General features: G+C 42.7%; 1 protein-coding gene and 1 long non-coding RNA gene across 6 annotated transcripts in view; one reads left to right on the top strand and one right to left on the bottom strand.

Moving 5' to 3' along the window:
* Nucleotides 1–26867, top strand: part of Sgms2 (sphingomyelin synthase 2) — an 80103-nt gene that overhangs the window by 14317 nt on the left and 38919 nt on the right. For 2 of the 5 annotated variants that reach the window (XM_027395721.2, XM_035450955.1), the window contains exon 1: nt 19457–20224. The exons of the other annotated variants lie outside the window; for them this stretch is intronic. The gene's annotated coding sequence lies outside the window, so the exon portion shown is untranslated. Of the gene's footprint in view, nt 1–19456; nt 20225–26867 lie in introns of those variants that run through there. 5 annotated transcript variants of the gene reach the window in all.
* Nucleotides 12966–19331, bottom strand: LOC118238018. Its single transcript, XR_004771775.1, has 3 exons — nt 19202–19331; nt 13939–15148; nt 12966–13482 (listed from the first exon to the last, which is right to left on the bottom strand). It is a non-coding gene; the product is annotated as an uncharacterized LOC118238018 (long non-coding RNA).

Genomic DNA, 26867 nt, shown 5'->3' on the forward strand with positions numbered 1-26867 from the left:
AGTACTCTGCCACTGAGCTATATCCCCAGCCTTATTAGTTCTTTAGGCTCTCACTTAGTGGCCCAGGCTGGTGTCAAACTCAAGATTGTCATTCATGTCTAGGTGCTGGGATTTCAGGTGTGCCCATCATGCCCAGCTTTAGACATTTAGACATTTTTCTCCATTCTCCTCGGATGCTCTCTGTCTCTCTCTCTCTCTCTCTCTCTCTCTCTCTCTCTCTCTCTCTGTGTGTGTCTCTCTCTCTGTCTCTCTGTCTCTGTCTCTGTCTCTGTCTCTCTCTCTCTCTGTGTGTGTGTGTCTCTCTCTCTGTCTCTCTGTCTCTCTGTCTCTGTCTCTGTCTCTCTCTCTCTCTCTCTCTCTCTCTGTGTGTGTGTGTGTGTGTGTCTCTCTCTCTGTCTCTCTGTCTCTGTCTCTGTCTCTGTCTCTGTCTCTCTCTCTCTCTCTCTCTCTCTGTGTGTGTGTGTGTGTGTGTGTGTTGAGAAGCCAGGTTCTCAGAGGGACTGACAGGGTGATAAGCAAGAGAAGCTGATAAGAAAATCCACTTAGGATTGAACTGGTTCTGTGAAGGAGGTAGAGAGACGTGGAGAGAAGTAGGGCCCTGCTTCTGCAATAGTACTGCCTTTGTCAGAAGAGGTCAGGATTTCAAGGCTCAGCAAAGGGCACCATGCATGCCAGCCTGGGGAACAGGTCAGGGGATGCAATGGATAGGACACCAGCTGTTGCATGTGAGTAGTGGGGATGGAGAGAGAGAGAGAGAGAGAGAGAGAGAGAGAGAGAGAGAGAGAGGAGAGAGAGAGAGAGGCAGAGAAAGACAGAGGCAGAGAGACAGAGACAGACAGAGATACATGGCTGGCTGGCCAGCAGGGCCTCCTGGTGGATAGACCTTGCATTTTCTCTAAGAAGTAAGCTTACTATTATTATTCCAAATTCCGCAAGGAAGCAACATGAAGTTCATCATTAGTGGAAGGGAATGATGGGCATATTTGTGGCACAGCTGTCTGGCTGCTGGCAGAGAGAGACAAGAACTCCATTATGAAGCATTGGGAGCGTTATTTGGGAAAGGGATGTAGAGTAGGGATGGCATTGGAGATGGAAAATGGCCGGCGAGTTTGGGAGTTGTGGCTGTATGGATGCGAGTGGTGCAGTGGGCATTCATTACTCTTTGGTAATTGGCTAGTTTTAGTTGGCCGTTAGTGGAGATTGATGTCAGTTGTGATTGAGACTTACTTTTAGGGCCCAGATTAGGCCCAGAGTTGTCAACAGAGGAGTGGCATGAAGGCTGTAAGAATCACATGGGGAGATTTTGTAAACAGGGACTTCCTGAGGCATAGCCAAGTGAGTAGGTTGATGCGGACAACACATAGAGTTACCAGCAAGGCCAGGGACAGACCGGGTAGGACACCTTGCAGATGCAGTTGACTGTTGAAGAGAGCGTGGGGTAATCAGCTGTGTTGTAAGTTGTGAGTGAGTTGGGTAAGCTGAGAACACAGCCACCATTGGGTTTAGCAATGTGTGTGGTGAGTAGTGGTACTTGTACAGCATTTTCGGAGGAGGGATTTAGAACACAAATGTGTTCACCTCCACTGTGAACAGTGGGAAATCTCTTTTCCTCTTTAGTGCCTGGACTGTGGATGCTCTTGTCCCAAAGCTCCGGGACCTTTCTGTCACTCTACTACCGTTACTCTGGTGCTCTCCACCTGGCCACCTGGCCACAGTCGCCTCTGCCTAGCCTGGACGGAGGCTGCCTTGTGTACGGGGCTGCATCTCTCTCTTCGTCTCTTTCCAGTGTTTCATGTGATCCTGCGCTGTGTGGGCATTTCAACTGAAAGCCTATGGAAGCCATTTGCCCACTTCAAAAGCCCCATTCTCCTTTCCTCTGTGTATCTCTGAAGTCATTGGACACAGTCCTTTTATGTATTTGGTATTTTCATCAGAGTCTTGCTACGTAGCCCAGGCTGGCCTCCACCTCCAAAATGCTTAGGTTTCACAAGTGAGTCACCACAACCAGAATTGCCATTTTTGTTGGTTATTTGAAATAGGGTCTCCCTTAGCTCAGGCTAGCGTTGAACTCTTGATCCCCCTGTCTCTACTTCCTGAATGCTGAGGATTATGAGCATTAACCTCTATGTACAGCTAGCCTCACATGTTTTGAAAGGTTCATATGTCCCAATCTACTCTTAAGTGTCTTGAGTCCTAGAAGGTCTGTGGCTCACTACCTGGGTAGGAGGTGACCACAGCATTGTCACAAGTTTCTTTTTGGAACCCCCCCCCCCCGTTCTTATTTTCGCTTTGGGTTGTTACCTTTCTCTCCACTGACCTGTGGTGTATCCTTTTTTTTTTTTTTCTTTCAGCCCAATCACCTTGTTTTTCTCTTCATTATCCTCCTCTTGCAGCACCCAATTATACGAGTTGCCATGGAGACAGTAAATGTACTCTAAGTGGATATTCCTTTAGGTAGAGAGATGGGGTGGGGGTTGTGAACCTTGTTTTTCTGTAAATGTTTCCTAGTAACAGAAATAATTAACTTTACTACAGACCATGATATAGAAACAGAGCTGGGCATTGGTGGCGCACACCTTTAATCCCAGCACTCAGGAGGCAGAGGCAGAAGATCTCTGTGAGTTCGAGACCAGCATGGTCTACAAGAGCTAGTTCCAGGACAGCCTCCAAAGCCACAGAGAAAACCTGTCTCGAAAAACAAACAAAAAACAAACAAACAAAAAAAGAAACAGCTGTGTGAGAATTACTTTTTATAAAAGATTGCCTTTGTTGTTGTTTTGTTTTGTTTTTCAAGACATGGTTTCTCTGTGTAGGCCTGGCTGTCCTGGAACTCACTATGTAGACGAGGCTGGTTTCAAACTCAGAGATCATCTGCCTTTGCTTCCAGAGTGCCGAGATCAAAGGTGTGCACCACCATGCCAGACTTGAATTTTGTCTTCTAAGTGATACACTAGAGATGGCTCAGTTGAGAGCCTCCTTTATGCTCACTCTAGGGCATGTACTACTGTCCTCTCCTTACCCCAATCTCTATTTGCATGCTCTAGTTTTTATTAAATCCTGTTCTTGGTAAACTCCAATTTTCCTCCATAAAAGAATGGACCTCTCTAACTTTGATTTCAATAAAGTGTTACTTATGTACAGTCTGTATGAGCACATACTGAAGTTATTAATTAGCTGTGTTTGCTTCCTAAGACTCATCTAATTGTTTCAATGTGAAGTTTAAAGACAGAAATGCCCGTTAAAAATCATTTGTCAAAAAAACAAAAACAAAAACAAATCATTTGTCAGCAGGGTGGTGGTGGTGTCTGCCTTAATCGCAGCACACGGTTGGCAGAGGCAGGTGGATCTCCCGAGTTCGAGGTCAGCCCGGTCTACAGAGCAAGTTCCAAGACAGGCTCCAGAGCTACACAGAGAAACCTTGTCTCAAAACAACAACAACAAAAAAATCATTTGTCCTCCAAAATACTTTAATTTAAGAGAAAGTATCCGTAAAGAGAATCCAGCCTCACTCTTTTAATACATACAGGATTTAACTCATAGACCATGGGGTGTGCCTTCACTATTCACACAGGCTCTTCAGTGTTGCCATCGTGTCTCTACACTGGGTTTGAAAGCAGAAGTGGAAAGAAGTGTGGTGTCAGCTGTAAGTTGCCATAGACACACTTGTCAACAGGAGCTGTTAGCCCAGGATGCCATGGTAACATGAGATTGGAGGTGGAGCCCTGAGGCCAGTCCTCAGGTCAGCCTTGTCCAAAGTTGACTTGTGCCTCAGAGGCTCCATGGTCTCACATCCTGTGGGCTAGGATTGAAGAGTAAAATCACTGTGCCGTGAATGCTACTGCTTTATAAAGGGCATTCAGGGTAGCCAACCACGTTCTATGTGTAATTTGTTGCTGTGAATGTGGTTCCTAGAAGCCACAAGAAAGGTCTTTCAAGATGAATTGTTTGTATTTGAAATTGTAGTGTAGGGCTTGCATGGAATGTTGAAAACTGCCGAGAAATAGCTTTGGGTATGTGGCTGTTATTTCTGTGGATACATTTCTGTCTGGTCGAGGGCAAGGCATGTGGACTATCCGTTTAGAAGGAATATGGATTATCAATTTTGAAGATGTGATTAAATACCTAAGAGTTTGTACCATTGTGGGGATGGGGTGTAACTGAAGTGGTTATGAATAAAGAGGTGCTTTAAATGTGGGTGCCTACTCTTAGCAATTGATTCTTCCATACGGAAAGGATCCAAAAAAAAAAAAAATGCAGCCCGGCATTTGAGATAGAGCATGTTTAAAGGGCATCTAGCTGTCTCACTCATACTTACTTGGCTGCTGGTTTGTGTGGCCATTGGTCTGTTACCCGAGTTGTTAGGGTCAGAGCTCAAGCCCTTGTACCTGGTTTATTGGGCTCCGCCACTCATTCCCCCTCAGTATGCCAATTAGACTGGAGTAACAGTGAAGAGCAGAGGAAGGTGTGGTGCGTTCGGTGTTGCCATTGGGGACAAGAACAAATGAAGAGTCCAGTGGATACCCCACCTCCCCCCAGACTCTTTGCTCTGTGTCTTGACTTGAGGTTTAGATTGAAGTAGGAGACAGGGAGCCTTCATATAGAAGCAGTTCAGCTGCAGCCCTGCCCTTGTCACCCTTGTCCTACCCAGCGTTTCCCCTCAAGGTCCTCAGGAGAGTGGTCAGCACTGTGTAATCTCTCCAGGAGGCAGGTTCCTGCTCTGGCTGGCACCAGCCTTCAGACTTTTCTTTCTCTCAGTATGAGATTCCCGAGGAAATTCCAGTTTCTCGGAGACCATTGTTTCAAAAGTCTGTCAGCCAATGGGAGGGGCACAGTGTCTCTTTGAACATCCTTAGCCCTGCCAGGATCATTAAAGCCTGATTTCTGATGGAGGCCTTCGGGTGTCCGCAAGGATCAAAGTCAGGTCATCAGGCTTGGGGGCATCACCTTTACCCACTGAGCCATAAATCCAGCCTTGCAAGGATGTGTTTACTAGAGGCTGGGGAATACAGCCCAGCAATAGCGCTCTTGCCTCACGTGCCCAACCCCCTGGGTTCAATACCTGGTATCCCACAGGTAAACACATACATACCTACACACACTAAAAACTAAAATAAGCAAAACAGAAACAGTGTTCTTTCCAGACAGCCTAAGGTGCTGTTTTGGAAGCAAAGTAATTCTTCTGAGGGTTGTTTTCATCAAGTTAAATGTTTGGCACAGGTGGGGAGGTGTGGGGGTGTGGGGTGTGGGGTGTGTGCTGCACTTACCTGTTCACTGCTACCTGCCTCTGGTCCCCCCCTCCTGCCCCCACACCCCTACACTTACACTGCTTACTGATTGAAGCTGCTCACTTCTGCAGGGCTGAGACAGACAGGCCCTGCCACTGGGACCCAAAGCATTCCCTGCGTGAGGTGAATGTTGAATATGAAAACCCGTAGAAGGCAGCATTGATGATACAGATCTAAAGTTGTTAAGTCACAAGATGAAATTTTGTGATTTTATTAACATTGGACTATATTTAGAATGTGTGTTTGGAAGCCATGAGTGCTTTGGATTGTAAGAGAAATTTGCATCTGATAGTGTTTGAGTAAATTGCCATTGTTCTTGTTTGTTTGTTTTTGTTTTGTTTTCTGGGATAGGGTTTCACTGATGTGTAACAGTCCTGGCTGTCCTGGTACTCACTTTGTAGACCAGGCTGGCCTCAAACTCACAGAGATACCACTGTCTCTGCTTCCCAAGCGCTGGGTTTAAAGGCGTGCGTCAGCAGTGCCTGGCATCCTTGTTCTTCAAGGGTGTAACTAGGGACTGTTTTCCTTAATATGAGAGTATTGCTTTTCAACTTAATTCAGTATTTATAATGTTTTGATTTTGAAAAAATACAATAGTAAGTATTGCTGGGTTTATGGTTAATCTTTAATATGTTAAATACTTTTATAGACTTTAATTTTAGGAGCAGTATGGTTTTTTCTCTAGTTGCTGTGACAAACTACCAATTTAAGGAAGAAGGAAGGATAGAGGGAGAGAAGGAGGGAGGAAGGAGGGAGTAAGAAAGGAAAAGGAAGGAAAGGAGGAAGATTGGTTGGTTTTACTTAGGCTCACGGTTTTAGTGGTGGCAGGTCACATTGTGGCTGTAGTCAGGAGGCATCTATAACTCAACTCTAATGCCAACGAGTTCTGTTGTTTGTCAACACAACAAGTACATTTAGCTTTGTAAGAACTTGCCCAAAATGTCACTTAATGAGGACATATGGCTTTTTATTGTCAGCATCAATGCATCCTCCCCAGAGTTCGGTGATGTTGGTTTTAGACTTTACCTGGTGACTAGAACAGTGTTTTGTTGTTTCACATGGCATCCCCAATAATATAGAGTATTGAAGCTGGGTGTTGGTGGTGCACACCTTTAATTTCAGAACTTGGGAGGCAGAGGCAGGCGGATCTCTGTGAGTTCAAGGCCAGTCTGGTCTACAGAAGGAGTTCCAAGACAACCTCCAAAGCAATACAGAGAAACCCTGTCTCAAAAAACAAAACAAAAAACATAAGAGTATTGAGCTGTGTGTTGCTGGTTGTGTGCTATCTTGTGTGTTCTCAGATGAAATATCTGTCTCAATATTGTTTGGTTGGTTTTGGTTCTTTAGACATAGCCTTGCTGCATAGGCCAGGCTGAACTCAGCCATACATGCATCCTTGAGTTTCAGCCTCCTGCATGTGGAGATAACAGGTTTGCGCCACCACACCCAACGTGGTTCAGATATGATGTGCTTTTTTAACCGGACTCTGTTTTCTAAAATTGTAAGAATTGTGTGAGTACTGTTTTTTTTTTTTAATTAGATTTATTTTAGTTTATATGTGAATGTTTTGGCTGTAAGCATGTATATGTATCATGTGTGTGCTTGGTGCCAGTAGAGGTCAGAAGAGGGCACTGGATCCCCCAAAACTTGAGTCACCTATGTTTTTGTTTTTGTTTTTTTTGTTTTGTTTTTAGATTTATTTATTTATTGTGTGTACAGTATTCTTTCTGCATGTTGCCTGCAGGCCAGAGGAGGGCACCAGATCTCATTACAGATGGTTGTGAGCCACCATGTGGTTGCTGGGAATTGAACTCAGGACCTTTGGAAGAACGAGCAGTGCTCTTAACCACTGAGCCATCTCTCCAGCCCGAGTCACCTATGGTTATAAACCACCATGGTTTTAGACTTTACCTGGTGACTAGAACAGTGTTTTGTTGTTCCCTAGGGACATAAATCCAGGGAATTGAATCTGGATTCTCTGCAATAGCAACTAGTGCCCTTAACTGTTGAGCTGTCTTCCAGCTTCTGTATTGGGGATTTTAGTCCTCTGCTAGTTAATGTGTTTTGAAAGAAAAAAAGAGTTCCCCTAGACTGTGAATTGCCCTAATTCTCTTAGCTGTTTTTGCAGGCAGAAGTTAATTGAATCCAGCCTCACCACTGTTTTCTTTAATTGTTAATGCTTTTGATGTAGGGTGCAAAATCTAAAATGTATCCCATTGCCAAATATATGTTCATAAAATAAATATTCTCATGTTAGCTTGTGCACCAGCGCCTATAAGCTTTTGCAATGTGATATCCAGTTGCAGAAGCAGTTTGTTGGAAGCTCTGCAGTATGAGAAACAGGACTTTCAAAATAGACTAATTCTCATGGGGGGATGTTTTATTTCTGCAGATTTCCTTGAGTTCTCTCAACAGATGTCTGTTTCTAGACTACAGGGCTGTGTTTTCATGGGCACAATGTGCTCCCGTCACTCTCCGATGTACCCAAGAGCGGGTCTGCCCAGACCCTTGCAGTGATGAGGATTCCATGGTTCTGCGCCACCCATTATAGCCACCGTAGTGACCATTGGACACTTATGTCCAGTAGGACCAAAGACATGAATAAAGTTCCAGTTAATTTAAACTTAAGCAGTCTGGTCTAGCTTATGGCTGTCGCAGTAAACAGCACAGCAGTAGAAAGTTAGGACAGGTTACTAAAGCTCCTGGCCCTCTCTGTTCACCCATCTCCTTCAACACATCCTCGGTGAGCCTCTATTATGCCGTCAGGCAGAAGCCTATGGAAAACAGCCCCTCTCTGCTTTCCAGTTTTAATTTAACTCTTTTAATTGGCTTACTGAGGAGAGATGACAAGTTGTAACCCCCAGTTAAATAACAGTCTGAACCCTCCTCCATTCACTGGCCCTTCTCAGGTCTAAGGAGTAGGCCCTGACTGTGTAGGGATGACCTGGGAAGTCAAGGCAGAAAGAAGCATGCTTCTGATTTGTGACAGCCCATTGGAACTGGTGGGGTTCCCCAGCTCCACCAGCAGCCCCCCCCCCTTCACATCCTGATGAGCCTGTCTACCTACAGTGTTCACAGAACCTGGCTTCTGAGTGTGTTATGCTGTCTTCCTTGTTAGCTTACTCAAGATTCTGTTGCAAAAACTCCAGCTACCCTTAACTCACTTCTGTTTTTCTCCCTCCCCTCCCCCAGTTATTCCTGGCATTTGAATTCTTAGTTCCATGTGGACAGAAAATAACTCTGAGGTCCCGAGAGCTTAATTTCTTACTTGCTTTTTGTTCGCTCACACACATCATTCATCCAGAACTTAGGATGTGCAAGAGTTTTCTGTGTGAAATAAGTTTCTATAAATCTGCCGTGATAGTTTGTTCTGGGATTCCTTTGAAGGAATGTTGGAGCCTTGCAGGGCATAGATATCTAGGATGGATGTTACTAAAGCCATGTTAACGCTGTCATTTACAAGACAGGCTATAAGAACAAAAGCCAAAACAAAACAGTTTCTCTAAAAGAAGCAAACTGCTATAAGTACTGAGAAGGCCAGAGCAAGAAACGTCTCAGAAACCTCACAAGGATAAGCAACAGAACAGGGCCGGGACTGTGATAGGGTGCGGGGTAACTACAGGAAATAGATTGCTAAGTCTCTGTAGCAGATATAGTTGGTTGGGAGTGGGATCCCCCGCTCTTATCTTCTTGAAGAACTAAATTCAGTCAAGAGCCGGTTTAACAGACCTTTGTTTAGCAAAGGAGCAGTTAAGTTAGTGTAAACAGAGCACTCCAAACAGATTGCCATGAACTACCCAAGATGGGCAGTATCCACGAATATGTATGAGCATGCAGACTCTGCTATCAGGGAGCAAGGCAACTTGAATTATAGCTACACATTTAGGCTTTCCTAGTGTCTGGCCAGTTCAGCTGTCTCATACCCGGCTGCTAGCCCTTTAGTTACCTTCCTGGTGCCCCCATCCTCCCTGTTTTAACATTTGTTTTTACTGTAATTTAATTGCCAGCAAGAGGGACCTCCAGAAGGGCTGGGGATCTGGAGTTCTCTTTCTTGGGGAGTACAGTGTTAGCCCTGCTGAGATACTTAGTAGCTATTTGTCACACTTATTAACTTACTGAGGTACATATACTACAGGGTCCTGTGATCCCAGATTCCACACTCACTGGCCTCACTCTGTCCCCCACCAAAAGTCTCCTCTAGCTGAGCAGAGGGGACCTTCACATAGCTGCATCCACAGGCTAAATTTGTTTCTCTCGTCATGTTTAGTAATTCTTTCTGGGCTCATTTTTACTTTGAGTTTCATTTCTCTTTTCTTCTTTGATTTTAAAAGGCAGGATTCTGTAGCCCAGGCTGGCCTTGAGTTTAGTATGTAGCAGAGGTTGGCCTTTAACCGTGAACTCCTTCCTGGTCCTTTTGCCTCTTCCAAGTGCTGGGATGACAGGCATGTGCGACTGTGCCCAGTTTCACTTCTGTTTTCAAAGATGGGATTTATTTTTATTTAAGTAAGAGTAGCAATCACAGTAAATATGTGGATTGTACTTTAAATCTATCGAGTGCATAATCAAGCTATATTTAATCAGAGATGTGGGCCACCTTGCTACTTGGTGGTATGACCACAAGTGGCATCTTGCTTAAAAGAAAACTTTTAATAATAAACTACGACTGACTAATTTTATTTCTTCACCAACACCCATCACCTAATATGTAATGAACACAAAGAAAAATGAGGCATACTGTTTCTGTCCTCAGTTTATGACGATAATTGGATAGCCTTGTTATAATAAACTTCTTTTTATAGACTTGTTATGGTAGTTATATGTTAAGCCTTTTCCTTTTCAATTATAATAGCAACCTTTGCTTAAGAAGAAAATCTGATTCCTGAATAAGAGGAAAGTTTAGGTAATCTATAAATCTGTTTTCTTTGTAGTCATCTTTATATTTACACATGAAACTTAAAGAAACAGGATAGAGGTCTAGAGAGATGGCTCAGTGGTCAAAGAGCACTTGTTGCTCTTACAGAGGACCCAAGTTCAGTTTCCAGCGTCCACATCATGGCTCATAACCCTCCAGCTCATAAAAGTCTCAGTTCCAGGGAATCCAAAGTCCTCTTCCGATCACCACAGGCACCAGACACGTGAGTGTCGCACATACATACATCGAGGCAAAAAACTCAAGCTCATAAAATAACTAAATCTCAAACAAGAAAAAAGCAGGGTAAGGGAAACACCTACCACTGTTGTGTAGCCATGAATATGCCATGAACCTCCTACCTCCTTGCAATGATACATGGAAAAGGAGCATGTAATTATTCCTTTGTATTTACCCCAGCCTCTGCCTCCCGAGGCCTGGGATTAAAGGCGTGTGCCACCAACGCCCGGCCACACTGAAATTTTTAGATTATCATTGTTATTAACAATGTCCTGGTTTTTAATATGTTCAGGTAAATTTTGCTCATATTTGTAAAATCTAACTTATTTCATAGCTGAATAGCAGTTTGATAATTGGTTGTTTTGTTTACGGGTAATTAATAAGTGAAACAATTATAATTTTTAAAATTTGAATGTCTTTGCTCAGTCCTAATGTTGAAATACGAAGGGTTTTTTTTCTCTATGAAGATTTATAGTTATTTGTTAAAATTAATAGTTTAATTTTCACTGTTATGCTATGGGGCATTTATATGGCTTCTATTTTTTTCCCTCTATTTTAGAAGTTTGATGTAGCAATAATGAGATGACTGTGTCACGCAGGGGAAAGCCAGACTGAGCCGGGGAGCGAGCGCACACCCTGTGGAGTGCAGGGGCTGTAAGGCTGGCAGTCTCTCCTAAAACCTCCCTGGCTTTAAAAATGAAGAGATGAGTGGCCCCCTGTCCCTGGGGTGGTTTAGAGGCAGCCTGTATTGGGCAGAGGGAAGTACAGGGTGGCCTTTCAAGATATTTTAAATTTCAGAGTCTATAATTAGAAAACACTGTGAGTTCTTTATACAGTTTTACCCTGATCACACCCATCTGTTTTAGTGGCTTGTCCTTTCTCCTTTTTCCTTTTTTCTTGTATTTTCTTAAAGAAAGAAAGAAAGGAAGAAAGGAAGGAAGGAAGGAAGGAAGGAAGGAAGGAAGGAAAGAAGGAAGGAAGGAAGGAAGAAGAAAATCAAGGTCTTACTGTGGAGCCTTCCCTGCGATTCACTGTTGTACCAGGCTGGCCTTAAACTCAGATCTGAGTGCTGGGATTAAAGGTGTGCACCACCATGCCCAGCTCTGGCCCGCTTTGATACATATCTACCTACAGGATAGGCACATCCCTACACTCTGCCTCAGAGGGTTTTCAGTGTCTCACTTGACAGTGTCACGCTTCTAAACAGTAAAACATTGTCATCTCTCCCTTTCTACTCTTACCTCGGTGACTTCTGATATTTTTTGCAAGGAACGGACTCTTTTTCTTTGTTTTATTGAGACAGGGTCTGTCTCCCTACAAGGCCAACTCCAGCTAGTGATGGCCCTGCCTTAGTGTCTCAGGTGCTGGGGTTACAAGCGTATGCCACCAAGCCCATTTTTTTTAACGTGTGACTCTTAGCATGAGTTAGTGAACAAATATTTACATAGAACCGTCGACTCTGCCAGGCCTTGTATCTAAAAGGCAGTTAAAAGCCTACCAGTGGCTCTTCCCTCGTGATGCTTACAGCCTCTCGGAAAGGAAATAAATAATCTTGTCTACCAATTGACTGAGTAGTTGCTCTTAGGGAACTACATTGATGGAGAAGAAAATGCAGAGTAGGGTAGACCAAGTGCAAAGGGGTCCCAGAAGGCCTCCTTAAGGGATAGGCCGGGTTAATTTGGGGTAATGCCATTCCCGCTGCAGAGCGCTGCCAATTGTATCGTGAACTCCAAGTAGAACATTCTATGCCTGCTTTCTATAGCAATGTGCCACATGGACTAAAATGAAAATGACCTGTGGTGGTCATTTACATATTGATTTCTTCAGCAATGCTTGCCATCAACACTATTTCAAAATAACTAGGAGAGGGTTGGGATGTTTGTGAAAACACACATATAAACACACAAAGAGACACACAGAGAGACAGAGAGTAGGTGACATTGCACACTGTCCACATGTATTGAATGTAAAAAAAAAAAATATGTTCAGTCATTACGTTGTAGTTAAATGGATTAATAGCATTTTACCTTAAAAACAAAACAAAACAAAACAAAACAAAAAACCTTAAATAGCCTCCAGAATGTAGCTACGTAAAACGGGAAAGGCTGACAAACTGGTTCGTGGGCTTACCTCCGACTCTGTGAAGTAGTCATGGGGTTTCAACACATCATGGTGTCCATAGACAGTTTGGGGATGTCTGAGGGAAGACACTCCATGTTTCAGTTGGATGTATTTCAGTTTACAGCTCCCAGGTCACCCTCCATTGCTTAAGGAAGTCAGGGCAGGAACTCCCAACAGGGCAGGAACCTGGAGGCAGGAGCTGATGTAGAGGCCATGGAGGTGTGCTGTGTACCGGTTTGCTCCCCATGGCTTTGTCAGCCTGTTTTGTCACAGAACCCAGGACCACCAGCCCAGGGTCTCACATCAGTCATCACTTTTAAAACACGCACCACAGGCTTGCCCTCAGTCCGGTCACACCAAAATGATTCTATCTTGTGTCAACTTGATGTAAAAACTAGCTAACACAGACCCCTTTTTAAAAGCTGAGTTTTTGTTTGTTTTTTCTCTAATGATTACAGAAAGGCATTTACAGAAAGCTCAGTGGTCACCTCGTTTACAGTAAAGTCTGTTTTAAGCACAAGAGCTTAGGACAGTAGGAATGGGCTTCTGAGTTGTATAATCCTGAGACACTTCTCTTCCAGCAGGAGGCTTCCAGATCCATTAGATCAGGGTCCAGGGCACCCCACTGCATCAAGGCTCTGAGCGTTTTTCCCCTGGCTGTATTTCAGTCATCTCCCCATCTTAGAGGATTTGTCCCTCCAATCTAGCACCGCCTCCTCCTGCTCTGCCTGTGCAGGAAGACGGCAGTGAGAATGGGGGTGGAGATGGGCAGGTTTTTCTGTGTAGTGCTGAGTATGACGTGCCCTCGGCTCTCACTCATCAAAATGAGAACTGGACCTGTGACGGTGCCTCAACAATGGCGACCTGGCTGGCCTTCACTGCTGCTCAATACCTCTTGTGTGGAGAGCTGCAGCAAACGTGTTAAACCTAAGTGTAAAGATAGTTACACATCTCCAACCATCTCTCTCTCTCTGAGTTTGAAAACCTGTTTCTCCCCCCAATAGAAACAGAAGAGCTGAGAGCCCAAATTGTAGTCATTTTGTAAGAGTTTAGGAGTAAACTGTCTTGGGGCTCTTTATATTGATTTGATTCATTTACCAGGTACATACGATCTTTACCACATGCTCAATGCTATTCCCTTAATATGAATTCCTTCCGTTTAAAAAAAAAATCTTTTAAGGATCTTGTCAAGTTTGTATGCTTCATGCCTGAATTCATGGAGGAGGACATTAAAGCCCTTGGCATTAGCTTTTTAATTCCTCACACCCAATTCTCCCCTTACTGCCTTTGTGATCAAGAACTCTTATTCTGTGTTCGACCTGCTCAGTTTCTGCATTTCCTTCTAGGTAGCAGTTTCTTACTGATTTGAGTTCTAGAACTTACCTTACTTCCATGTGAAGTTGTCCCTGGCACATCATGTTCAAAAGAAGATGTCTCCAGATTCTGTGACACTGTCTTTTCTCAGTGTGACAGTGTTCATTGGATGGGTACATAATTCTGGCCCAGATACACACACCCAGTTTGGCTGGACAGAAAGTGTCGTGTTTAGCTAGCTGTGTTGTTGAAAAAAAAAATCTGATAATCTGTTTAACAAACTGATAATATTATTAATAGCAAATATTGTGTTACACACTTTTAATTATGGACTGACTTATTTGGCCACAGCACAGGGGCAATCATTGCTTTCGTTTGACTTACCTTTGCTGTCTAAGAAATAAAATGTGCAGTGTATCCTGTCCATGCCCTAGAAATCTCTGAAGTGTGAGGGACCTCTAAAGTGTTGAAAGGGGAAACCGGAATTTTTAGAAAGATCAATGTGGACTTGGGAGTCAGGAAGTCCCAGTGTCACTGTGATGATGTCCTGGCTTAACTGTGGTGATGGCCTGGTGTAACTGTGTTGGTGGCCTGGTGTAGCTCTGCCCAGGTCTTGGTGTAGATATACAGGTACCTGAACTCTGTAAGCTCTTACTTTAAAATATGTCACCTTGCAGACTCCTGAATAGTGATTTAGCATTTACACCAGAGAAATGGGGAGGGAAGCATCTGCCCAGGGGTTGGGTGGTTTTAACTCGGTGACATCTATACCTGATCATCAGTGTTCTCACTTGGGCTTATAACTTTCTCTAGTTTTCTATAATTTGACTGTTAAGCAAATAGATTTACAGAATTCCTTTTGCACCCTTGCCTTGGAACTTAGTTAATAATCTGATGTCCCAGTTATGCTCAATCCTGAGGTTTATCTGCAAATCCATAGATACTTCTAGAAACTTCACGTTCTGGCCCTCTGGGCTCTTCACACACCCATTTTCAAGGCAGCAGACTTTTGCCTTGATCCAGTGTAAGGCTCAAAGCCTGAAATACGATTGTTGTATGGTCCATGTTTTGTTAGCATCCTGTTTAACATTTTTAAATTATGAAATGTGAAGTAAGTAAACGTTAAGCATCCATTTCTTTAACTGCTTCTCCTAAAGGAATTAAGATAGGTGTAAAGAGCTTGAGGGCTGGAGAGATTGCTCGGTGATGAAGAACACTGGCTGCTCTTGCAGATGGTTCGGGTTTGATTGCCAGCATCCATATGGTGGCTCTCAAGCATCTGTAATTACAGTTCCATTCAGTATCCTTTTCTGGCCTCCACAGACACTGCTTGCACCTGGTGCACAGACATATATGCAGGCAGAATACCCATACACAAAAGACAAAAATAAAGGTTAAAAACAACAAAAAGTTATCTTTTTTAAAGTTTATTTATTTCTGCTGAGGCTTGAGCATCAGGCCCCACACATGCTAAACATTACCACTAAACGGCATTCATAACCGCAAGAATTTATGTCCCATCATTTCTCAGCCTTTTGGCTAAGATCAATTGAAGAGTTTATGTTTTCTGTAGTCAAGAGCAATGGTTTTGAATGCTTGGCATTCATTAGCATGTTTTTGCAGATTATTGGCTACTTTTCTTGTTACTGAGAGCAAATGCCAGACAAGAAGCTCATTAACGAAAGAGTTTATTTTAGTTTGGGGAGAGATGGCCCAGGGAAGCAAGGGCAGGCACAGGAGGTGGCTGGTCATATTGTGTCTGCAGACAGAAGGCAGGGAGAGAAAGGGAGAGAAGAAGAAGAAGAAGAAGAAGAAGAAGAAGAAGAAGAAGAAGAAGAAGAAGAAGAAGAAGAAGAAGAAGAAGAGAGAACTTGATGCTCAACCCACTTTCTCCTTTTGATTCAGTCTGGGGACTCTAGTTAATGTAATGGGGTCCCCAGAGTGGGTCTTCCTATCTCAGTCCTGGAAATATTGTTATAGAAACACTCAGAATCTTGTTTCCAAGGTGTTTCAAAATGCAGTCAAGTTGACAATGGAGATTAATCATAGCGGCAGACATCAAATGGTATTGGGCTATTGCTGCGTCTCAGGATGACAATGAACATTGAGTGACACTGTGGCAGCCACCATTCCCAGTGTTCTACATGTGTCACCTCACAGTTTTCACGCTATTGGTTCTGCTTCAGAGCTAGAGGGTTACGTCACTTTCTCCAATATTAAGAGGATAGAATTTGAATTCAAATCTTCCTTGTTTACCAGCTGAACTATTAGCCAGAAGCCTCTCCCGAGCCACACACATGGTGACATCATACTGGTACCTCAGGACACTGGATAACATAGACTTTTATATGTTCATTCTTTAGTGTGGCAGTGGTCTAATTGCTTGCCACTGAGTGTCCAGAATCATATTCGGGATTTTTTGAAAAATCACCTCCAGATGCCATTATTCTTTGGGCAAAATCCAGATGTATTAAGTGTGGCCTTCCTGGATTACATAAGATCTAGACTTAATTCCTTACAAGTTCACTTGCCTACTGCTGGTAAACATGATAACCCCTCCTTCTGTCTCAGATGACCCCACTCAAGCTAACATGACTCCTGTTCATCCTTCAGATCTGAGTTGAGAAAGCCTTTCTTCCCAGAAGCCTTCCCTGAACTTTCCAGACAAGGTTGTGTGCTTGACTTTGTGTTGCTATAGCCCTGAACTTTTAACCCAAACAGTTATCTCCCTGTGTGATAGGGAATTGTTTAGTTTCTCAACTATTCTGCAGGCTTCATGAAATGGGGTAAAGGCTGTCTTGTTCACCTGGCCATAATGGACAGATGCCTAAATGAAAATTAAATACCTTTTCAAAATATGAGACAGTCAGTGGTCATTAAGTTCTGAGTACACACAATACACTGCTTACTGTCCTAAACAGGGCACCGTGTGCACGTGATGATCTGTGATCCTTAGTCAACCAGAGGAATGAAATTCTTTTAGAGTTTTTATGAAACAGGTACCAACACATTCATGGCTTTAAATTCTTAGGTGTCTGCAGGCAGACTCATTTCTCAAGGTCTAAACTCAGACAGTCTGAAGGCCTGAGCTTTCAATAATGCATGAGCCTAAACATTATTTTTAGGGTGGCAAAGAATCTACCTATCAACCATGAACTCTATTTAAAGAAAACTTGCTTTATACATGGTTAAGGATTTTAAAATTTTTGGAAAGTAATTCACATTCTTTATATCTTGCCAGTAATTATAAACGCAGCCAGTTTGGATCATGGCAGTCCTTTTTTTCTTAAATATTCTATGAATTTTTGTTGGATTTTTAAAAAATATATCTTGAAAGAATACTGTTTTGGAGCTGGGTGTTGGTGGTGCACACCTTTAATCCTAGCACTCAGGAGGCAGAGGCAGGCGGATGTCTGTGAGTTCGAGACCATCCTGGTCTACAAGATTTAGTTCCAGGACAGCCTCTAAAGCCACAGAGAAACCCTGTCTCGAAAAACCAAAAAAAAAAAAAAAAAAAAAGAATACTGTTTTGGAGATGATGCTTAAGGTAGTCAGACCTAAAACATATGCATTCTACAATGATAGACAAATTTAGCAGTCTATTTATGTATGTTTTCATATATAGGTGTATGTGTGACAATAATAATTAAAAAGAGGCCATGAATTTGAGAGGGTGGAGGTGTTGGAGGGGGGATTTTTGTGATTAATGTAATAAATTAAGAGCCAGGTAGTGGTGGTGCATGCCTTTTATCTTAGCACTCAGGAGATAGAGGCAGGCAGATCTCTGTGTGTTCGAGGTCAGCCTGGTCTACAGAGCTAGTTCCTGGACAGCCAGGGATGTTACACAGAGAAACACTGTGTCATAAGCCAAAAATGAATAAATAAAATTAATAAAAATTGTAAAGTAAGTCTATGCTTATTTAGCTGTCGAAAATAAAGTAAGATGCATAGTATCCTTAGAGTGTTATTAGTACCTATGGGTATAAGGCATACTGAAAACACAGTATTGGATTGAATATTATGTGGTAAGAAGCAAGAAGAAAAATTTCTAAAATTATCTTTTCATCCTTCAATCTAAAAATGTTAAATAAATTTAGGATACAGGGCTTTCCCACAAGATGAAGCTTACAGCTTACCTTGTTGTATTTATAGTAGATGTATTCACTGAAATGAAACAACCCAGAATACTCAAAACAGAAACTTAAAAATAGAAGGAAAAAAATCCATGTAGTTGATACATAATATGTTTTCAGCTCAAAAAAATTAACAATTTGTTTCTTAGAATAGTTATAGAGATAACCAGGAAAATCAGGAATCAAAAAAAAAAGAGGCAGAATAGATGTGATCATATTTCATGGTAATTATGTGTGAAATTCTCAAAGAATAAAAAAAACAAAACGCAAAAAAGGGCTAATATTGTTGGAGCCTTATATGGGATTCTAGCTCAGAATTTTGAAGGTTGGGAGAGCTGAAGATTCTTCCAGGGCTTTGTGTGCTAGGCAAGCACTCTACTGTGTCCCCAGTTAACACCACATCAGTTTTGATTTTTTGCTTCTACAGGAGCCTAAGTACATACACTATTCTGAATTTGAAGGAAAAAAAAAAAGTAAAATGACTATAGTCAGCTGTGCCATCTAAATGGGATTTGAGGGTGAATTCTCTTAGTTCTGAAGCTGCTTAGATCGTAGCCTACAATTCTTGATATAAAAAAAATGAAATAGTTTTACAGGTCTGGAGTATATTCCACCAAATGAGTCAATTTTCTTACAAACAAACAAAAAACCTTTTTTGACTGTAAGGTCAGAACCAATGACTCAGTGCTGTTTGGGAATGTGTTACATTAACTGAGTTCTTAAGAGAGAAACTCACTGGTAAGGGGATGACAAATGAGTAACTTCCTGGCTTCAGAATTCCACTGTCCTTGGAAGAACAAGAGTCCTGTAATGACCTTCCAGTCTTGCCGTGCCTTCAGTTATAAAGGAATGGGTGTGTTGTCTGTGTGGCATATATATAACTTTTGAACTCTCTTGACTTAGAAGGAATGGCTGAAGAAACCTCCACCTTTCACCAGCGAGTAAAGGGGAAAGAGTGTCAGGGTTAAGCATTAAACCAACAGCAAGCATGGAGCTGGGAGAGGTCACACTGAGTAAATAATCAGCCCACATTCAACTGTACCTGGGCTGAGCTGCTTTTCCACTGCCAAACACAAGCCAGTAACTAGGCAACAATGACTAGCACGCTCTGAACCCTTCACTACAGTGACATGTCCAACCCCCACATTTCCAGGAAATGCCCTTCTTTTAAGTCACCGAGGACCAGGGTGAACACTCACATTGCACTCAGGGCGTCAGGTGACCCGTGGCTTGTCGATGGTCAGTGTTTCAGACCTTACAACGGACACACACAGGTGGAGTGTTGAGAAGGAAGAGTTGAGGTGGGAAGGGCGCTCAGTGAGCCAGTCTTTCCATTCCCATAGAATGACTCACTCACGGGGAATGAAATCCATTGCCCTTAGCGGGGAATATCAAGTTCCTAATTACTAAGTAGCCTAAGATCCCATCAAGTCACACTGTCACTTAGCGGCTGAGGGGGAGAGGTTCTGGATCCAGATGGCTGGTCAGTCTACTAGATTTCTGAGTCTAGCTTGTCATTCCTCAGATGTGGACAGTGATAGTGCCTCCCACATGAAGTGGCTGTGCGGGTTGGCATCCCTGGTTAGGAAGTGCTAGGACAATCAAGCAGCTCTTACCCTGTGTGCTCTGGGGAAGGGGCAGCCTCCCCTACCGCCCTCCATACCCAACTGAGTTAGGAAGAAAGGCAAGGAAAGAAGACTCGATAGATGGGGTTGTTTTCAACATATAAAGATACGTTGAGGTTCTGAGAACTCCGATTACAGAAATTGCAACTAAATCACATCAAGAAAACTTCTGAAGGCTCTCCGGAATTCCATACTTTGGAATTCAGATGTTGAAAAGCTACATTATTATCGAACCATGAGAATTTGTTTTGTGGCTCCTAAGATTGCCTTAATATGCAGAAGGAAGAAACTGGCTGGCTTTTTTTCCCCCTCTGTTTTTATGCCTTATGCTACATCACACTTCTTTTGGTAAAATTTATGATGAAAAAAATGTAATGACACAAAGTAGCCACAGTAAGCCACGTGAAATTCTGGGAGCTTCTATCTGACTGAGATATGCAAATAGGCACACATGTGACTGACTCAGGGTACTTCAGGGTTTTGGCAAAATGTAGCAGCCATTGTAGGTCCAGAATGGAGGTGTTTGGCTAGAGGCCAGTGACAGCATCGGTTTAAAAATGGACTCTACCCTCTCAGCTTGGTGGAAGAGAGAACCCGGTAAGTAGTGACCTGGAGCATTTCGTGGGATTACGGACGGGGCTGTAGGATCATGGAGAAGACTAGGAAGCCAGTAGCAGTACAGTCCCACCCGGCCTCTTTAGGGGTCGGTCTGACTTCCTGAATTTTGCTTTTGGAGGGAGATCAGATGTTCCGGATTCCTGTGAGGACAGTGAATCACCCTGGGCCAGGAGTTCAGCTGGACCGGAAGGTGTTCTGTGTGTACAGGCCTGTGTGGGAGTTGTGACACTTAACAGCAGAATGAGGAAGGCTAGGTGGAGCTTTCTTCCCACTGAACTTGCAGTCTGTTTCTGTCAGGCCTGAGTGGAGTTGATAAGCAGGTAAAAATTTCTGAAGGAACTGATAGGACCCAAAGCCCATGAAGGACCTGGCTTCCGGGAGCTGACCCCAAGCCAGTTTTTATTAGTTAACTAACCAGAAACCTTGTTCAACTGCACAGCACAGAAGAACATACCTTTTCATTCAGTGAGTGAAAGACTTTTTTTCTTTCTGTTTTGTTTTCAGATAGGGTCTCATCTAGCCCAGGCTGGCCTTGAACTCCTCCTCTTCCTACCTCCCGTCCCAAATGCTGGGATTACAGGCAAATGAATGAAAAGACAAATTAGCCAGAATCAAACAAATGTCACACATTTTATCTCATGTAGATTCTAGATTTTGTACAAATGCATTCATAGATGGATGTTATTTTGCTTATAAAGAAACCATTCTTTTATGCTGCATATATGCTGCATGTATGTGTGTTCATGTATGTAATAGATATATTACACATTAACTACTGCAGTACACTGGCTCAGGTGTGTGTCTCTCTGTGTGTCGGATGTGATGTCTAGGTTAAACTGGAATGGTGTGTTATCCATAGGGGTAAACAAAATCCAATATAGGATTGAAATTCATTACTAGAGAGTTCTCTTCTTGTTTGATAAAGTATCTACCATTAAGCATTAGCACTAGTGGATGGGCTGTGTAATCAAGGTTTGCAGTGTCAGCAGCTGGGATTCAGCTGAGCTGTGGAGCACATGCCTACTGTGCACAGGCCCTGGGTTTGTTCCCCAGCAGTAGACGGTTCCTTGACATATTTCATTTTCCAAGTTTAAATACTTTGTGTTACATTTTAATCATTCAAATGCTACATGTGTGGTGGCCAGAGAACGCATAGGGAAGGCTGCTCTCCGTGTTCTCGGGACCAAGCACAGGTTGCCAGGCTCAGCTCCACTTGCTGAGCCTTGTTTGCCTTCATTTTTAAGTACTTTAAAATCTTACTTTCCTTTGATGTATGTGGGTATCACGTCTGTATGTATGTGTGTGTACTCAGTGTGTTCTGGTGCCTACAGAAGAGGGTGCCCCATCCTCTGGAACTCACGCTAAGGACAGTAGTAAGCTGCCATGTAGGTGCTGGGAGCCTGACTACTGAGCTGTTTCTCCAACCTCAATTTTAAGTATTTTAGGAAAGGCTTCTTTTTAAAAAAATAATTTATTTATTTATTGTGAATACAATATTCCGCCTCCATGTATGTCTGCACATCAGAAGAGGGCACCAGGTCCCTTATAGATGGTTGTGAGCCGCGATATGGTTGCTAGGAATTGAACTCAGCACCTCTGGAAGAACAAACACTCAGTGCTGTTAACCTCTGAGCCAGCCCTAGGAAAGGCTTCTTAAACATCAGCTGTGTTGAACTCATTTATGCTAATTAGCATTGTTTACTAGGACTTAGCAGTATAGTACTTACTCTTTGCTCCTGGGGGCTACTAGCCTCTGAGCTCACCCATTACCTCCACACTGTCGAACTCGCTTGTTTTGGAAAACTTCAGCTTTTAGCTTCCACCTGAAATAATTTTCTTTATTATTAGTGATTTATTACCTTTTTTCTCCGATGAGCCTGAATCAAGAAGTCTTTATTAAAATCTTAAATAATTAGAGGCATGTGTGGGAGAAATCATGCTCTAGAAGAAGAAGGAATGTTTGAGGCCAGCCTGGGCAAGACCTGGTTCATGAAGCAGCCACACTAATAATAATATCTCATTTAATCAGATTCATTCCCAGTATGATAGGCTATTCAGCATAGGTATCCCACAAAGACCCCGCATCCAGATTCCTAAGTAGTAACAATGATTTATTTCCCTATTTCTGTGGCTTATTCTGTGTGATTACCTGAAGAATACAGACAGAAGACAAATGTTGTATTAAATTGACACAAATTCATCATTTAACGTCACCCCTTCTTGTGGCAGGGCAGAAGAAATTCAAGAGCTAGAGAGGTTGTTTAGTTCTATCAGAGGGCAAAGTCTGGCTGGAAACCAGATGTGGGATTCTAATATGCTTCCATGCAAACAGGCCTGTTTTCTTTACTCCTGAGCGTAGCAAGGGCATGTGTAGTACTGGGTTAACTTGGCGGCTCCTTATCTTAATAAACCCATTTGAACCTGTGGCCCATATAGGCCGATGGCAAGCTAAATAATTTCACCATTAAAAAAAAATCTTTGAGGGCTATCAAAGGTATGACCATTATCATACCTCTCCTTTTAAAGTGGAATTTTATATGTTTACTAATCTATAAACATGTCTTGGAGTCCAGGAAAACTGTTAAGTAATGAGGCTGTAATAAATGAGAAAACCTAAATCCAAAGCTGCTAAATGACCTAGCCTGCCTTGATCATGGTTTGCCCACTGTCAACTGAGATCAGGATACTGGTGTGTAACCTCTGACCCAGAACCCTTCACACTGTTAGTTCTTAAATTATTTTAGCCACAAAAGGCATGTGTCAGATGAGATTTTGGATACCTCTTCTGAAACAGAAATGACAGACTTCCCTACAAGTTGTTGCAAGATGGGAGCTGAAGGCATACCATTGTGGTCTGGCTGAGACAGTTTTGTCCCATTAATTTCTTAACACCCAGCACTAGATCCCTGGGTGGTCCGCCCCCTCCCCCCCAGCAGGACAAACTCAACACTGGTTCTGCTTTTGTGGAGCGTGTCTGCTTTGTCATTGGAAAACAAAAGTGGAAAAGTTTGGAGAGGTGAATTGCCCCAGCCTTGGGACTCCTGTCATTAGCGGAATGCCACAAACCTGTGCCTCATTGAGTTGGGGGACAGGTGGCCACAGGAACCTACTCACCTATTTTTCCTTATTGTTTAACTCATGTGATTTCTGTGTACTTGTTTGGAGATGCTTTGGTCAGAACTGTAGCGATAAGAGCTATGTGAAAAACTCAGGTAGTAAAACAATACATGGCAGGCTAGGAAGCTGGCTCAGTGTGTAAAGTTGAGGTCACCAAGCCTGGCAACCCGAGTTAGATCCATGAGCTCACATGGTAGAAGAGAGAACTGACTCCCACAAGTTTTCCTCTGATTCTATGTACTCTATTAGTGCATGCACACCCAAACATACAGGCACACAGATGCACATACATAAATGTAATTTAAAAATTATAAAAGAAAAAAAACTTGGGAGGTGGAAGGGAGAACTTTGGTTGGAATGTAAAATGAAATTTAAAATAAAATTAGAAAACGACATTTATTTCAGGTTTATGGTGAAGGTCAAACCAATAATGCATTTGAAGGAAATATGGCAGGGAGAATAGAATTTAGGGAAAAGGAAAAATTAAATCGTAAAATCAAAGACTGGAAAGGAAGGTGGAGGTCAGATCATGAAGAGCCTGGTGCTCAATTCTAGGAAATGATGGAAATCAGAAAAAAACATCATCCTCCGAAGAAGCAGGCTTAAGGAAAAATGATGACCTGGCTGGGGCTTGTTTTTAAGAACATGATGTCCATTCTGGTGAGATTAACATTGATAAAAGTGTCCAACTCTTTAAGAGATTGCTTTAGAAGAAACTAGGGAAGAGACTAACTGCAGGTTTCCCATAATTTTCACAGCCAATAGAGTTCGCTATGTTATACTCTGTTTTCTGTATGTTTACATTTTCTTATTTTTCCTGTAGTCACAATAAGCAATGAACTTTGGGGCCATAGGAAGCTGTTAGAGGGATTTAGAGAGGGCAGGAGACCAGGAGATGGGCTGGGAGCTCCAGAGCAAGCTGCCTTAGACATCTTGATGGTGGAACTTGAATTTCCCCTTGTTCTAGGGTGTCTGTGCTTTCTGTCTCCATGAACTGTTCTCTGATGTCTGTCCCGCTATCAATACTTTCACTGTACAAAGAACCAATGGTGCTCAGTGCTCAAGCAGCTGGTTTCCCTAGCGTCCTTTTAGTAGGTGCTGTGTTTGCACTTACTGCAGCCCTCTGGAAGTGGGAACTGTTTCTGATCTGAACTCAGCTTGAGAGAGAGAAGCACTACCTGGATAGTGGGGAGATGAAACATGCCAAAATTCAGAGGGAGCGTTGGTGAGCAAGGGAGGAATGTGACGCTGAGGCACTAGCCATGATTTTTATTTACTCTGAGTGATTAGGTAGATGGTGGTAATATTTACTGAGAAATGAAATAAGGAGGAAGAGACACACCTGGTGGGAAGAAATGGCAGTGTGGTTTGGGACAGAAGTGGTAAGCATTTACCTTTTCCATTCTCAGCGCTCTGAGAGCTTGGATGGACTTCACATTTCTCAGCCCTCTAAGCATGATGTCCAGCGTTAGAGAGAATGCTTCTTAGCCACACTATGCATCCTCAAACCTGGTACACACCTCCAGCTGGGTCTGGTGCTTAGTCAGTGCTCACTAAATAAGTTTAGGTAGTGATTTAAGACATGTTTTTTTTTTTTCAGTGCAAAACAGTTCAAAAGTAGATGTTCTATATTGTATCACCACAATGTCTTTTGCCATCACCAAGATGTAATATACATCTACACAATCTGAATGTCCTCCCTTTGTCTGGGCTGTAGGCTGGGCCATAAGCTTGTTAGAAGTGTTAACATGTCATGTGTTTTCAGAACAAATGCGTGAAAACCAAAAGCTCATTTTTTCTGGGCTCTTGGTTCTACAGGGAGGAATGAGGCAGAGTTTCACAGAAACATCTTCAAGTGGTTATTTATAGTCAAGTACTTTTATTTATGTAGCATCATCGATGAGAATTAGATTTCATGGAAATGGTTAAGTATGAAGTTACATCTTTTAGTGTCCTGATGTTAACCAAACACTGGATTTATATTGTCACTTGGCCCGCTCGAAGCATGATGTCCAGGTGAGTGACACTGTTTTTAGCCATCCTGTGCATTCCCAAACTTGGCTGTGTGCCCACAACAGTGCTGAGTTGTGGTATCTACTAAATAGTAACAGCCATTCTTGTCTATCTAGGTAGTGAAATTAAAATACACTGCTTACTTATTTTTCAATACAAGAAGTAAAGTAGACCTTCCATATTGAATGATTTTCCTAGTAACCATATAGTTACAATTTATGTACCAATCATTTCTACTTACACATACCTCTCTTTATAAGGTAATAGCTCCATCTTTGTGCTTTTGTTTTGATCAGGGCCCACTGTGTAGCACAGGCTGACCTCACCGAGGAGCCCCCTGAAATCATGTACACGCAGCCATAAATGGACTAAAAAAAATCCATTGAAAGGGAACATATTACAATATCCACAGTCATTTCCATAGTAAAAATAAAAATAAATCATTTGCTAAAATTGTCTAATCTGTGGTTGTAGGAGAAACATTTTTGCTTGTGGGAGTACCTTTAAGATAAATTCCTAGAATGATGGAAAGGGAGATGGCTTTGAATTATGGAAAAATATTTTTAAACAACATGAAATATTAAATGATAATTGTCTTAGTTAGAGCTACTATAGCTGAGATGAAATACCATGACCAAAAGCAACTTGGGGAGGAAAGGGTTTATTTATTCAGCTTACGCTTCTACATCACTCAGTTACCACTGAAAGAAGTCAGGACAGGAACTCAAACAGGTCAGGAACCTGAGGCAGGAGCTGATGCAGAGGCCACGTAGGGGTGCTGCTTACTGGCTTGCTCTTCATGGCTTGCTTTCTTATAGAACCCAGGACCACCAGCCGCAGGGTGGCACCACCCACAATAGGCTGGTCCCTCCCCCATCAGTCACTTACTGGCTTCCCTACAGTCTGATCTTATAGAGGCATTTTCTTAATTGAGGTTGCCTTCTCTCAGATGACTTTGGCTTGTGTAAAGTTGACACAAAACTATCCAGTACAACAATATATATGAAAAGCTGGGCGGTGGTGGCGCACACCTTTAATTCCAGCACTCGGGAAGCAGAGGCAAGTGGATCACTGTGAGTTTGAGGCCAGCCTGGTCTCCAGAGCTACACAGAGAAACCCTGTCTTAAAAAACAAAACAAACAAAAAAGTAAAAGACACACACACATACACACACACACACACACACACACACACTATACAATAAAGCAAAACTCACCAAATAGTGGGAGAAAGGGTTTTTGTTTGTTTGTTTGTTTGTTTGTTGTGGTTTTTTGAGACAGGGTTTCTCTGTGTGGCTTTGGAGGCTGTCCTGGAACTCACTCTGTAGACCAGGCTGGTCTCGAACTCACAGAGATTGGCCTGCCTCTGCCTCCCGAGTGCTGGGATTAAAGGCGTGCACCACCACTGCCCGGTGAGAAAGGCTTTTTAAAAATGTTTAATATTGGTTTAATATTGGGCAGGGTGTGGTGGCTGGTGCATGCTTTTAGTAATC

The sequence above is a fragment of the Cricetulus griseus genome, assembly GCF_003668045.3.
Source record: "Cricetulus griseus strain 17A/GY chromosome 1 unlocalized genomic scaffold, alternate assembly CriGri-PICRH-1.0 chr1_0, whole genome shotgun sequence".
NCBI lineage: Eukaryota > Metazoa > Chordata > Mammalia > Rodentia > Cricetidae > Cricetulus > Cricetulus griseus.